Source organism: Anolis sagrei, chromosome 1 (genome assembly GCF_037176765.1).
Source record: "Anolis sagrei isolate rAnoSag1 chromosome 1, rAnoSag1.mat, whole genome shotgun sequence".
NCBI classification, from domain to species: Eukaryota; Metazoa; Chordata; class Lepidosauria; order Squamata; family Dactyloidae; genus Anolis; species Anolis sagrei.
This window is the reverse complement of record NC_090021.1, coordinates 263,564,423-263,578,661: the sequence shown is the minus strand read 5'-3', so window position 1 is coordinate 263,578,661 and position 14,239 is coordinate 263,564,423.

The following is a 14,239-nucleotide window of genomic DNA, read 5'->3' as shown; positions in this document are numbered from 1 at the left end:
CTCTCTGCTGTTTTAATTTTAGAGTTTTTTAATACTGGTAGCCAGATTTTGTTCATTTTCATGGTTTCTTCCTCTCTGTTGAAATTGTCCACATGTTTGTGGATTTCAATGGCTTCTCTGTGTAGTCTGACATGGTGGTTGTGAGAGTGGTCCAGCATTTTTGTGTTCTCAAATAAAATGCTGTGTCCAGGTTGGTTCATCAGGTGCTCTGCTATGGCTGACTTCTCTGGATGAAGTAGTCTGCAGTGCCTTTCATGTTCCTGGATTCTTGTTTGGGCGCTGCGTTTGGTGGTCCCTATGTAGACTTGTCCACAGCTGCATGGTATACGGTAGACTCCTGCAGAGGTGAGAGGATCCCTCTTGTCCTTTGCTGAACGTAGCATTTGTTGGATTTTCCTGGTGGGTTTGTAGATTGTTTGTATGTTGTGTTTCCTCATCAGCTTCCCTATGCGATCAGTGGTTCCCTTGATGTATGGCAGGAACACTTTTCCTCTGGGTGGATCTTCATCTTTACTCTTGTGGCTTGTTCTTGGTCTTGCAGCTCTTCTGATGTCTGAGGTGGAGTATCCATTGGCCTGTAGAGCCCAGTTGAGGTGGTTCAGTTCATCTTGGAGGAGGTGGGGTTCGCAGATTCTTTTTGCACGGTCTGCCAAGGCTTTAATGGTGCTTCTTTTTTGACTTGGGTGATGGTTGGAGTTTTTATGTAGATATCTATCTGTGTGTGTGAGTTTTCTGTAAACGGTGTGACCCAATTGTTGATCAGGTTTGCGGATGACTAGGACATCTAGAAAAGGCAGTCTTCCTTCCTTTTCTTTTTCCATAGTGAACTGGATGTTAGGGTGGATGCTGTTAAGATGTTCCAGGAACCTGTTGAGTTCTTCATCTCCATGGCTCCAAATGGTGAAAGTGTCATCCACATATCTGAACCATATAGTGGGCTTTTTGGTTGCTGTTTCAAGAGCTTGTTTTTCAAATTGTTCCATGTAGAAGTTAGCTATGACTGGGCTGAGAGGGCTCCCCATAGCTACTCCATCTTTCTGTTCGTAGAATTCATTGTCCCACTGAAAATAGCTGGTGGTGAGGCAATGGTGAAACAGCGCCGTGATGTCTTCTGGGAACCTCTGGTTGATGAGTGCCATGGTGTCTGCAACTGGGACCATGGTAAATAGAGATACCACATCAAAGCTGATCAGTTTGTCATTTGGATTTAGCTTGAGATTGCTGATTTTTTCAATGAAGTGGGCTGAGTCCTTGATGTAGTGTGTTGTGAGCCCAATGTGGCTTTGTAACTGTGCAGCAAGAAATTTGGCTAAGTCATATGTGGGGGACCCAATGGCACTCACGATTGGTCTGAGTGGGGTGGAGTCCTTATGGATTTTGGGGAGTCCATAAAGCCTGGGTGGAAGGGCTTCCGATTTACATAGCTGCTGTCGTATGTCGAAGTTGATTGAGGAGTTTTTAATTAGAGTGTTGGTTTTTCTGGTTATTTTGGAGGTTGGGTCTTGCTTAAGTTTTCTGTATATAGTAGGGTCCAGGAGTTTTCTGATCTTCTCCTTGTATTGCTCTGTATGCATGATGACTGTGGCATTCCCCTTGTCTGCTGGCAGAATGAGGATATCAGGATCTGAATTTAGGTCTCTAATGGCTTCTCTTTCCTTCCTAGTAATGTTACTGGAGGGGAGTTTTGCCTTTTTCAGGATCCTTGCTGCTTCCGCTCGTACTTCTTCTGCTTCCTCCTCTGGGAGGCGGTAAATTGCTGATTCGACATTGGCAATGATGTTTTCTACTGGGATCCTGGTGGCGGTTACAGCAAAGTTTCCTCCTTTCGCTAGTATGGATACTTGGTCTTCAGAGAGTTGTCTGTCTGTCAGGTTGATGATGGTCCGTGATGTATCCAGTTCTGGTTTCGGCTGTTGCTTTTGTCGTTTGTGGAATTTATGTTTTTGTCTGTTGGTGTGGACAACCATGTTTTTCTCCATTTTCCTGTAAGTGAGATCGTCTATTTTGTCCCAGTCCTGGGAATTCATCTTCTGGCTGATATTGATATGGAGATGCAGCAGTTCCTTGTCTGTGTTTGCGAGTTCTTTGCAGAAGGAAAATGGAGGAAACAGGAAAATGGAGAAAAACATGGTTGTCCACACCAACAGACAAAAACATAAATTCCACAAACGACAAAAGCAACAGCCGAAACCAGAACTGGATACATCACGGACCATCATCAACCTGACAGACAGACAACTCTCTGAAGACCAAGTATCCATACTAGCGAAAGGAGGAAACTTTGCTGTAACCGCCACCAGGATCCCAGTAGAAAACATCATTGCCAATGTCGAATCAGCAATTTACCGCCTCCCAGAGGAGGAAGCAGAAGAAGTACGAGCGGAAGCAGCAAGGATCCTGAAAAAGGCAAAACTCCCCTCCAGTAACATTACTAGGAAGGAAAGAGAAGCCATTAGAGACCTAAATTCAGATCCTGATATCCTCATTCTGCCAGCAGACAAGGGGAATGCCACAGTCATCATGCATACAGAGCAATACAAGGAGAAGATCAGAAAACTCCTGGACCCTACTATATACAGAAAACTTAAGCAAGACCCAACCTCCAAAATAACCAGAAAAACCAACACTCTAATTAAAAACTCCTCAATCAACTTCGACATACGACAGCAGCTATGTAAATCGGAAGCCCTTCCACCCAGGCTTTATGGACTCCCCAAAATCCATAAGGACTCCACCCCACTCAGACCAATCGTGAGTGCCATTGGGTCCCCCACATATGACTTAGCCAAATTTCTTGCTGCACAGTTACAAAGCCACATTGGGCTCACAACACACTACATCAAGGACTCAGCCCACTTCATTGAAAAAATCAGCAATCTCAAGCTAAATCCAAATGACAAACTGATCAGCTTCGATGTGGTATCTCTATTTACCATGGTCCCAGTTGCAGACACCATGGCACTCATCAACCAGAGGTTCCCAGAAGACATCACGGCGCTGTTTCACCATTGCCTCACCACCAGCTATTTTCAGTGGGACAATGAATTCTACGAACAGAAAGATGGAGTAGCTATGGGGAGCCCTCTCAGCCCAGTCATAGCTAACTTCTACATGGAACAATTTGAAAAACAAGCTCTTGAAACAGCAACCAAAAAGCCCACTATATGGTTCAGATATGTGGATGACACTTTCACCATTTGGAGCCATGGAGATGAAGAACTCAACAGGTTCCTGGAACATCTTAACAGCATCCACCCTAACATCCAGTTCACTATGGAAAAAGAAAAGGAAGGAAGACTGCCTTTTCTAGATGTCCTAGTCATCCGCAAACCTGATCAACAATTGGGTCACACCGTTTACAGAAAACCCACACACACAGATAGATATCTACATAAAAACTCCAACCATCACCCAAGTCAAAAAAGAAGCACCATTAAAGCCTTGGCAGACCGTGCAAAAAGAATCTGCGAACCCCACCTCCTCCAAGATGAACTGAACCACCTCAACTGGGCTCTACAGGCCAATGGATACTCCACCTCAGACATCAGAAGAGCTGCAAGACCAAGAACAAGCCACAAGAGTAAAGATGAAGATCCACCCAGAGGAAAAGTGTTCCTGCCATACATCAAGGGAACCACTGATCGCATAGGGAAGCTGATGAGGAAACACAACATACAAACAATCTACAAACCCACCAGGAAAATCCAACAAATGCTACGTTCAGCAAAGGACAAGAGGGATCCTCTCACCCCTGCAGGAGTCTACCGTATACCATGCAGCTGTGGACAAGTCTACATAGGGACCACCAAACGCAGCGCCCAAACAAGAATCCAGGAACATGAAAGGCACTGCAGACTACTTCATCCAGAGAAGTCAGCCATAGCAGAGCACCTGATGAACCAACCTGGACACAGCATTTTATTTGAGAACACAAAAATGCTGGACCACTCTCACAACCACCATGTCAGACTACACAGAGAAGCCATTGAAATCCACAAACATGTGGACAATTTCAACAGAGAGGAAGAAACCATGAAAATGAACAAAATCTGGCTACCAGTATTAAAAAACTCTAAAATTAAAACAGCAGAGAGAAAAACAGGCAGGGACATCTAATCACCTTTCAAGAAGAGTTTGCTCCAGGCACTGTCAGCCCATTGTATGCTAATCAAGGTGGTCAGTTGAAAAGATTCACACCTAGCCCAACTTACAAAAGCCTTTTGTCTCACCCTGATCATTCCACAGATATATAAACCCCTTTTTCCCAGCTCCAGCAGACCTCTGAAGATGCTTGCCATAGATGCAGGCGAAACGTCAGGAGAAATGCCTCTAGAACATGGCCATATAGCCCGAAAAAACCCACAAGAACTGAGTGATTCCGGCCATGAAAGCCTTCGACAATACATAGACTATATTGATTTTCTTCAATTAACATCTCAGAAAATATTACCAATGCCCATAACTTTGAGGACTGGCCTTTGTTTGCTGACTTTCAAACATTACTGAAATTGCAAAATAGATTCAGAGCTGATTCAGAGCTGTCTGACTGAAGATGAAATGCCACTGATCTTGGTGTAGCTGTTGTTCATCTGCTTTGGTGACAAGAAGTTGTGAGTTGAAGCTCTCAGCAAATATAGAATTTTGCTTATCTAATCCTCTCATATTTCTTGTCCTGCCATGTTATTCTGACCTTCAGTTTTGTCTTCCATTCTCAAGCTAATTCTCATCTTTGTTATCTGCTGCTCAGGCACACTTTGGAACTGTATGCTTTTTTAAATTGGCCTCTTTCCTAAACTTCAGTACATGGATCTGACATTTTTTTCTTCTACATCAGGCATATTGAATTTAAAATATACTGCAGAGAAAACACAAATATGTTCATAAAATATCAGATAGCATTTTACCTAAGTCATAAATATGAAACATGAATGGACATTTCTAAGAAAATACTGCCAAGGAATTGGCAGTTTGAATTTACTCCCATTTGAAACATCACAAATAAGGGAGAAGTTTTTGATCACACCCCTGTATATTCCAGTCAGAGCTGAAGAAGTTATTAGACAAATTGTTCTGTTTTCATATTAACTTTATATATCAAGTAATGCCCTATATTCACATGCATTATCCATATCTGAGAATACTTGAATTCAGCACTGTTTTTTTTTGTCTCTCAGCCACACTGCAGAGTTATAGCAATTTGACACCACTTTAACTGCCACTGCACTGTCCTATGGGATTGTGGAATGTGTAGTTTGTTGTGGCACCAGAGCTCTCTGATGAGGAGGGTTAAATATCTAAGTAAAAAAATATTTATTTATTATTTACTTCACTTCTACCCCACCTTTCTCAACCGTGGAGGCGACTCAAGACGCTACAGATCCCAAGTGTTTGACCTATGTATTGTCGAAGGCTTTCATGGCTGTAATCACTGGGTTGTTGTAGGTTTTTTTGGGCTATATGGCCATGGTCTAGAGGCATTCTCAGGAGAGAACGCCTCTAGAACATGGCCATATAGCCTGAAAAAACTTACAACAACCCACTGTTTGACCTATGTTGGACACTAAAGACATTGGATCTGACAATGCTTCAGTCTAGGCTAAAGGCCAGAATACAGAGATATATTAGAAGGCTAAAATGCAAAATACTATTTAGAATGAAATGAAAAGGGAACCCATGTCATGATATTGATTAGACAGACATATTGACACAGAACCCTAAGTAAAAGAATCCTGTTTATTTCAATTTGGGCAGTGTGTTTTCCTGCAAAAAACAAAACAAAACAAGCTTTACCCTAAACCTCAGGGATTGACATAAACCATGATACTCCACTGCAGCTTCAGAGTTTCTATCAATTACCTCATCTATTCTCAATTGCATTTTCCAGTTATATTCTTTATGGTATTTATCTGATTGAACTTTTTTCTTGCTGATACAAACCTTTTGCTTATAAATGAGGGCTTTGCTTGTGTGTGTGTTACAGGTATAGTTAGAATGCTAATGAGATGTAGAAAATTGTTGATGAGAGAGGAGATGCTTCCATTTTACAAATAGGCATGTCATTCTGCATGGTTGTAAGGGATTTCCTTTGAGGGAGAAGTATTTTCTGTCTTTCTGACATGTGGTGCCATTGTATACTTCGCTGTTGTTATGTTTTAGTTAAAATTCATATGGCAAGTGAATTAAATAGCTTGCTGCTAGTCACTGAGCAGCACTGTAAACTACAGATGCTTTTGAGAAGCTGTATGGAGATGAAATTACAGTTGCATTGTTTCATTCCTAGCATCATTTATTACTTTGGAGAAACACAGAAAGAGGAATGTCATATTGTGGCAGAGATTGTAGTTTTATCTAAAACAAGCTCATTCGTTGAGACAGATTCTTTATTAACAAGTCAGAAGGCAAATGATTAAACAGCTTTCTCCCTTTTAGAATATCAAGCAGAAATCAATGTATATTATACAACATTGGCAGCTGAGATTGCAAAAGACCCAAGGATGATATAAAGCATGTAATTTATGGGAATGTGTTTTTTCCACGGATTTCAGCTTTAGGATAAAGTACAATATGCTTGTGAAATTCATTCTCCTTCTGGCATGCTTCAGTATGCTTTTGCACAAACAAACAAATAACAAGCTGATTATACACAGCATATCAACTTGCTGTGCTGCAGAATCCATCTTCTGCTAAGCATGCAACTCAAAGAGTAGGGAGGAGATCCTTAATATAAGATTTCCTCCTTGCCTGCCAAGTAGGGCTAGCAGATTGCAATGTGCCTACCCATCACTGGAAAAGGAGTAGGATTTTGTATCAATTTATGAGAGATTTATATAGCTCTCTTATCAGAAATAATTACTGGAAATGCTGTGTTGTGTCCAAGGTCAGCTAATGGTGAAGGCAAAGGGAAGGTTTCTACAATGATTTATTGTACGGACAGGAATGAATGAGTTACATAGTTTTCATTATTGTGTTGCTGTTGTTAGACACTATACATTGTTAACATGGTTACAAATATTCCATCAACACTGACCATTTAATGCAGGTTCAAGCTGTCTCCAAAATGTGGCAGCTAGATTACGCACACAATAAAAGTGCATTGCAATGTGCTATAAGCTCAATAATCCGACATAAGCAAAAAGTCGTAGAAGTGGGAGCCCCCGGTGCCGCAGTGGGTTAAACTACTGAACTGCTAAGCTTGTTGACCAAAAGGTTGCAGGTTCGAATCCAGGGAGCGCCGTGAGCTTCTGCTGTCAGCCCCAGCTTCTGCCAATCTGGCAGTTCGAAAACATACAAATGTGAATAGATCAATAGTTACTGCTCCGGTGGGAAGGTAATTATGCTCCATGCAGTCATGCTGGCCACATGACCTTGCAGGTGTCTACAGACAATGCCAGCTCTTCAGCTTAGAAATGGAAATGAGCACCACACCCCAGAGCTAGACACGACTGAACTTAATATCAGGGGAAAAGCTTTACCTGATTGCAGCTTTGTGGGCAGTACAGTCCACAGTCTGCTGTGTGCCCATCATGGAGTACCAAATGCCCTCTCCTAAAGATCTAAGGACCTGGTTCAAGATTGAAAAGGTGGTTACTAAGACAGTTATATATTCCCTGGGGATCAAAATTGCTCTGAAGGGGAAGCCCTAACATGGTTTTGTCATGTATTGCCAACTAAATGCTTGCATCTCTGTTATAGAGAAATTCCTTCAAAAGAACAAGCTGACATGGTGAAGGTGGCATAGTCAGTTTTTGTTCTCAAAGAGAAAGAGATGAGACAGACAGACAGATAAAACCTGGAGAATGAGTTGTATTGAAATGATTACTGGAGAATAGGTTGTATTGAAATGATTACCCTAACTCTAAGCCCAGTGCTCCCATTCTTTTTGGATACTTGTCTGTTAGAGCAAGGAACAGAAGCACATTTCTTTCCCTAGATAAAGTTGAATACTTGATTCACCATTATGATCTGCTAATCTGCCCTGGTTCTGCTGAAAAAAGCAATTCTACTTCTAGATCATGCACTAATTTGTAGCTTAATGGGTGGATGTTGCACCCACAAAAGTTCCAAGATAGTTATTCTTCAAGGGTAGCTGCATATATAGCATGTAGTAGTAGTCAAGTCACATTGCAACCAATAAATTGATGAATATTGCTAAATTGAGTTGACTTAGAAAGGCTTGCTGTGCTAAGCAAGGTGTGAAAAACCACTCCTCATCACCATTGCAACATGTAAAGTCAATAACAGCAGAAGGCCAATGAGTATGACCTTCCAGAGTCAGTCCAACCTATTCTATAACAAGTTAAACATGCTACTAACAAATAGCACCTATTTTAATCAGGTTTTAAGTATAGCTATGTAATAATGAAGCTAAACTCTGAACATAATTATTATTAATAAACAACTTTTTCAGCCTGAGCTTCCTCCCAGTGGTACATGAGTAGACACATGTTAAAATCCAAGCCAAGCCAAGCAAACATATAGAAAAATCACATTCAGCACAGGAAGCAACATGAACTGTTTTTCTATTGTGTTCTTATCACAGCTCCCCATAAAAGACAAATTAACTGTGGAGAGATATGTTTCCTATCTCCAGCAATGCTTCAATCATAGACTAGAAAATAATATTACAGGAAAACTGTGGTCAGCAAGATTTCTTGTTGATGTAGGGAAAGCAAGGACCAGTCTGAACTTTAAAGGCACTTCAGAAAAGTAGGAAATGTATATCCCTACATCAAAGGCATGGAGCTAGAATAATGCTTAAGATGAAGAAATAGCTCTACTTGGGATTACTGACACAGAACTTGAGATATACTGTACAATTCTGGAGAAAAATCAAGAGAGATGAAGAAACAAGAGCTGGATCTTTGGAGTAGGGAAATTAGATGAGTTTATTTCTCCAGAATGTTTCCTTTACTTTGTTTTGTGAACTATATAGAAGGAACTATAAAGAAGGCTAGTAGATTCTAACATAAGGCCCTTAGGTATGTTTGGACTTCAGCTTCCAAAAGCATTAACCACAGGGCCATTGGTCAGGGATTCTGGGAGTCATAGGGCCCTTCTACACAGGTATATTATGCAGCTTGGAAGCAGCATGAAAAATGCTGGTTCAAAGCTGCATTGAGGCTATACGGGTGTCCTGAGACATTTCAGCAGTGGGACATCAGCCCAGCCATGTCAAAATATGTTCAGTGCAGCAGAGGATGGGTTCAGTTTCCAATCACCCTGCATCCCAAGGTGCAGGTCCCAAGTAAGAGGCCTCATAACTTAACTAGCACAGGGTCTCATTTGTCCTACATCCGGCACTGGATGCAATCATTGTCCCACATCATTGGGAACCTTTGAAAGTATAAGAAGCTTCCATCTACATTTTGCTGCAATGAAATTAGCAAGAAGCCTCCCAAAGTCTTTCTTTGTGATTAGCAAGCTAGTCTTTTGATAAGTCTGAAATTTGTTCCTTGCTTTTGCTTTTTCCTTTTCTGCTTCTCTTGTCATCTCTGTTTGCAGAGTAGTATTTATTCCACAAAGGATGTGTGGAGATTTCCATTCCAGGGCAAAATTTGAGAAACTTGTCTTGGTCCATCTTCCTAAACTGGCTGTGGGAAAGACATAATTTGTACTTTAGAGTGTTCATGTTGAAGAACAATTGCATCTGCCCTCCATAAAAATCTAATATTAAAAGTGTCCATAGAAAAATCTGTGGAAAGTCAGCTTTCTGTGTCCATGGATTCAACTATCCACAGCTTGAAATTATTTTATGTCATTATTTATGCTAGGATCCACAGATTATGGTGGAACCAACCACAGCTGATAGCATTTTAATTGCATATAACGTATCCCTTAAATCATTAGAAATCATTTTAAAGCAAGCACAAAGTTCCAAACATTTTATGGGAAAATGCCCAATAAAATGAGAGAGGAAAAAACATGGTATGGACCAGTAATGTGGGTGAGAAAGGATGAAGGACTGCATATGTGGACTTCATAGATATCCATATCCCTAGATGTTAAGAGCTTGTCTATTCTGCTCTCCTAAAGCAGCAGCTTACTTATAAAAGATACTCCTTTCGGGAAAGCATAATTTTCTTGCCTGGGAACACCATGCTGAAGATGGAAGGAGCTTTTCAAAATTTCAGAGGTCAAAGTGCAGCAAAGACCAAGTATAATAGTCAGAGTTGTATTTAATTTAAAAGAAGCTTGGTGATCACTGGAGGAGCACTGAACAGGCCATATTAGTTAGCAAAAAGATTGAGCAGAGCAGCAGAAAGCTAAGTTTAGCCAAGGTCGCCTTCCAGCTGGCACAGTTCCCTTGTAAAGTATGGTGATACGGATCAAAACAAGGATCATCTCTAGACAATCAATGTAATCATCTTACCAAGAAATTAGCACTGAAAATGTAAATCTTGTGACCTCATATTTCCCTCATGTACAATATTACCTGTCTAAAGTTTTGTGGGTGAAAAGATCTTAAGAATTATCACTCCTGAGAAGAGAGTTCCTGAGTTATGGTCTTGCCTGGAAGCTGGGACATATCTCCTGTCCTGAGCAAGACTATGTCGTGCTGCCACTTCTGATATCAGAGTCCTGGAAATAAACTCTGCTTGTTTGATGTCTACAGTGAAATGTTTGTGACCAGAAGTGTTTTGAGGTTTGGGATTTCTTCATATTTGGGAATACTTGTACTTGCATTTATATACATAACAAGAAGTCATCGAAATGGGACCATATGTACAGGTTCACATGATTTATTTAGTTACATTTTGAAAGTGTGTTTGTACTACCTCAGAAATAGCTGAGAGGCTGTCCTCTCCTGGTCTGAACTGCACAAACTATCACTCATCCATGATAGCAAGCTCCCACCATCCTACAACAGCGGGAAATGGCACCGAGGTTATAACTCAGACCTCCTATTTGTGAGCGACAGCATCGTACAGCAATGCACCAAATCAGTGGGACCACCAATCCCAAACACACAGCACCGACCAATAGTATGCCAACTGTTCCCAACTATAAGGCCTCAGGAAGTTCGATTTAAACAAAGATTCAACTTCAGAAAGGCAGATTGTACTAAATTCTCAGACATGTTAGATGGCATGATCACATCGGCCGCGCCAATCCCTGAGTAATACGAGCATTTTATTGAAATCTTGAAAACCTGCTCATGGGCCTCGATACCATTACTCCTGAAACAGCTGCCTTGTTGGAAAACTATTACAGGCTCCACAACGAAGACCCATTTAGTGAGCAAACCCTTCAGGCAGCGCAGAGCATTGTGTCCTCCATCTCTGAAGCCAAGAAAGAACAGTGGATCAAGTTGATCACAGAGGTCGACATGGGCAGGAGCAGCCAGAAGGCGTGGAGGCTGCTGAGACGGCTGAGCTACGATCCCTCACAAACTAATACCCATGCCAACATAAAGGCAGATCAGATAGCACACCAACTCTTGAAGAATGGGAAACCCAACTTTGCCACCAAAGTAGAAAAGAAACCAATAGCCAGACAACCAGAGATTGAGAACAACAACCTTCATGAACCCTTTACATCTACAGAATTGGACATGGCTCTCAATAAATGTAAAAATGGCAAAGCAGCTGGCCTGGATGATCTACGGATGGAACAAATCAAGAACTTTGGTCCAAAAGCAAGGCACTGGCTGCTGGAGCTGATGAACAACTGCACTGCATCCTGTCAGATCCCCAAAATCTGGAGGAAAGCAAGAGTCATCGCCATCTTGAAGCCAGGGAGACCACAATGACCCAAAAAGCTACAGACCAATCTCCGTGTTGTGCCACCTCTACAAAGTTCTGGAGAGACTTATCTTGCATAGAATTACGGAAAAAATAGATCCATGTCTGATCCCACAGCAAGTTGGCTTCAGAAAAGGCAAAAGCTGCACATCGCAAGTGTTGAACCTGACTCAGCACATAGAAGATGGCTTTGAAAGGCAGCAGATCACAGGAGCTGTCTTCATAGACCTGTCAGCAGCCTATGATACTGTGAACCACCGCCTCCTCCTCAGAAAAATGTATAATATCACAAAGGACTACCACCTCACCCGCCTCATAGGAAACCTGCTACAAAACAGGAGCTTCTTTGTTGAGATCCAGGGCCAGAGAAGCAGATGGCGGAAACAGAAGAACGGCCTGCCTCAGGGGAGCGTGCTTGCTCCATCCATGTTCAACATCTACACAAATGACCAGCCACTGCCAGAAGGGACAGAGAGCTTCATCTACCCTGATGATCATGCCATTACTGCTCAAGCAGGGAGCTTTGAGATGGTAGAACAGAAGCTTTCGGAAGCTCTAGGTGCTCTTACTACCTATTACAGGGAAAACCAGCAGATCCCCAACCCATCCAAAACACAGAGATGTGCCTTTCATCTCAAGAACAGAGAAGCATCCCGAGCTCTGAAGATCACCTGGGAAGGAATGCCACTGGAGCATTGCAGCGCACCCAAATACCTGGGATTCACTCTGGACCGTGCTCTTACCTACAAGAAGCACTGCCTGAACATGAAGCAAAAAGTGGGTGCTAGAAACAATATCATATGAAAGCTGACTGGCACAACCTGGGGATCACAACTAGATACAGTGAAGACATCTGCCCTTGCGCTGTGCTACTCTGCTGCTGAGTATGCATGCCCAGTGTGGAACACATCTCACCACACTAAAACAGTGGATGTGGCTCTTAATGAGACATGGCGCATTATCATGGGGTGACTGCGGCCTACACCACTGGAGAAATTACACTGCTTAGCTGGTATTGCACCACCTGACATCCGCTGGGAAGTAGCAGCCAATAGTGAAAGGAGCAAGGCAGAGACATCTCCAGCTCATCCCCTGTTTGGGTATCAGCCAGCACGTCAACGACTTAAATCTAGAAATCGTTTTCTAAGATCTATAGAGACACTCGCTGGAACACCTCAGCAAGCGAGAGTCCAAAAGTGGCAGGCTCAAACCCAGAACCTCAACCAATGGCTGATACCTAATGAGAGACTCCCCACTGGGCACACAGAGGACTGGGCAACTTGGAAGGCGCTGAACAGACTGCGCTCTGGCACCATGAGATGCAGAGCCAACCTTCAGAAATGGGGCTACAAAGTGGAATCCTCGACATGCGAGTGTGGAGAAGAGCAAACCACTGACCACCTGCTGCAATGCAACCTGAGCCCTGCCTCATGCACAATGGAGGACCTTCTTGCAGCAACACCAGAAGCACTCCAAGTAGCCAGATACTGGTCAAAGGACATTTAATCAACTACCAAACTCACAAATTTTGTATTCTGACTGTTTGTTTGCTTTGTTCTGTTAGAAATGTAATATAATTTGACTGGTTGTCCTGACACAACAAATAAAAAAAAATCTCAGAAATAATATAGATGGTCATAAGTAAACACAGCTTTTGTATACAGGACATAGATTCAACAAATATCAAGTAAGAGAAAAGGGAAGGTTTGCACTTAAACAAAATGTTCCTAATACATAATTTATATATTATTGTTAAAGCCCATTAGCACTTTGATGACAACTCCTGAATAGCAATAACAGCATAAATAATATTTATTTATTATTTATTTATTTCTTGCATTTATTGACCGCCCCTCTCAGCCCGAGGGCGACTCGGGGCGGTGAACAACAACAGAGAAGACAGTGTACAATGCGTCAAGACGATACAAAAACCAGACAATACAACATGACATATACTTATACTAAAAATCCGCTTCGTCAAGTCCTGGGGTCATAGCCAAATTCGTAGTCCTAGTTCAATCCAATGTCATTCAATACAACTCAATTGAAGGCCTGCTCGAAGAGCCATGTTTTCAGGCCCCTACGGAAGGCCATCAAGGAGGGCGCCTGTCTAACTTCAGCGGGGAGGGTGTTCCACAGCCGGGGGGCCACCACCGAGAAGGCCCGCTCCCTCGTCCCCGCCAGACGTGCCTGTGAGGCAGGCGGGACCGAGAGAAGGGCCTCCCCGGAAGATCTCAAGGCCCTCGTGGGCTCATAGGCCAAGATGCGGTCTGCAAGGTATTTTGGGCCGGAACCGTTTAGGGCTTTGTAGGATAACACCAGCACCTTGAATTGGGCCCGGTAGCAGATCGGCAGCCAGTGGAGCTGGGACAGCAGGGGCGTAGTATGCTCTCTGCGTCCAGCTCCCGTTAACAACATGGCTGCCGCGCGCTGGACTAGCTGAAGCTTCCGGACCGTCTTCAAGGGCAGCCCCACGTAGAGAGCGTTGCAGTAGTCGA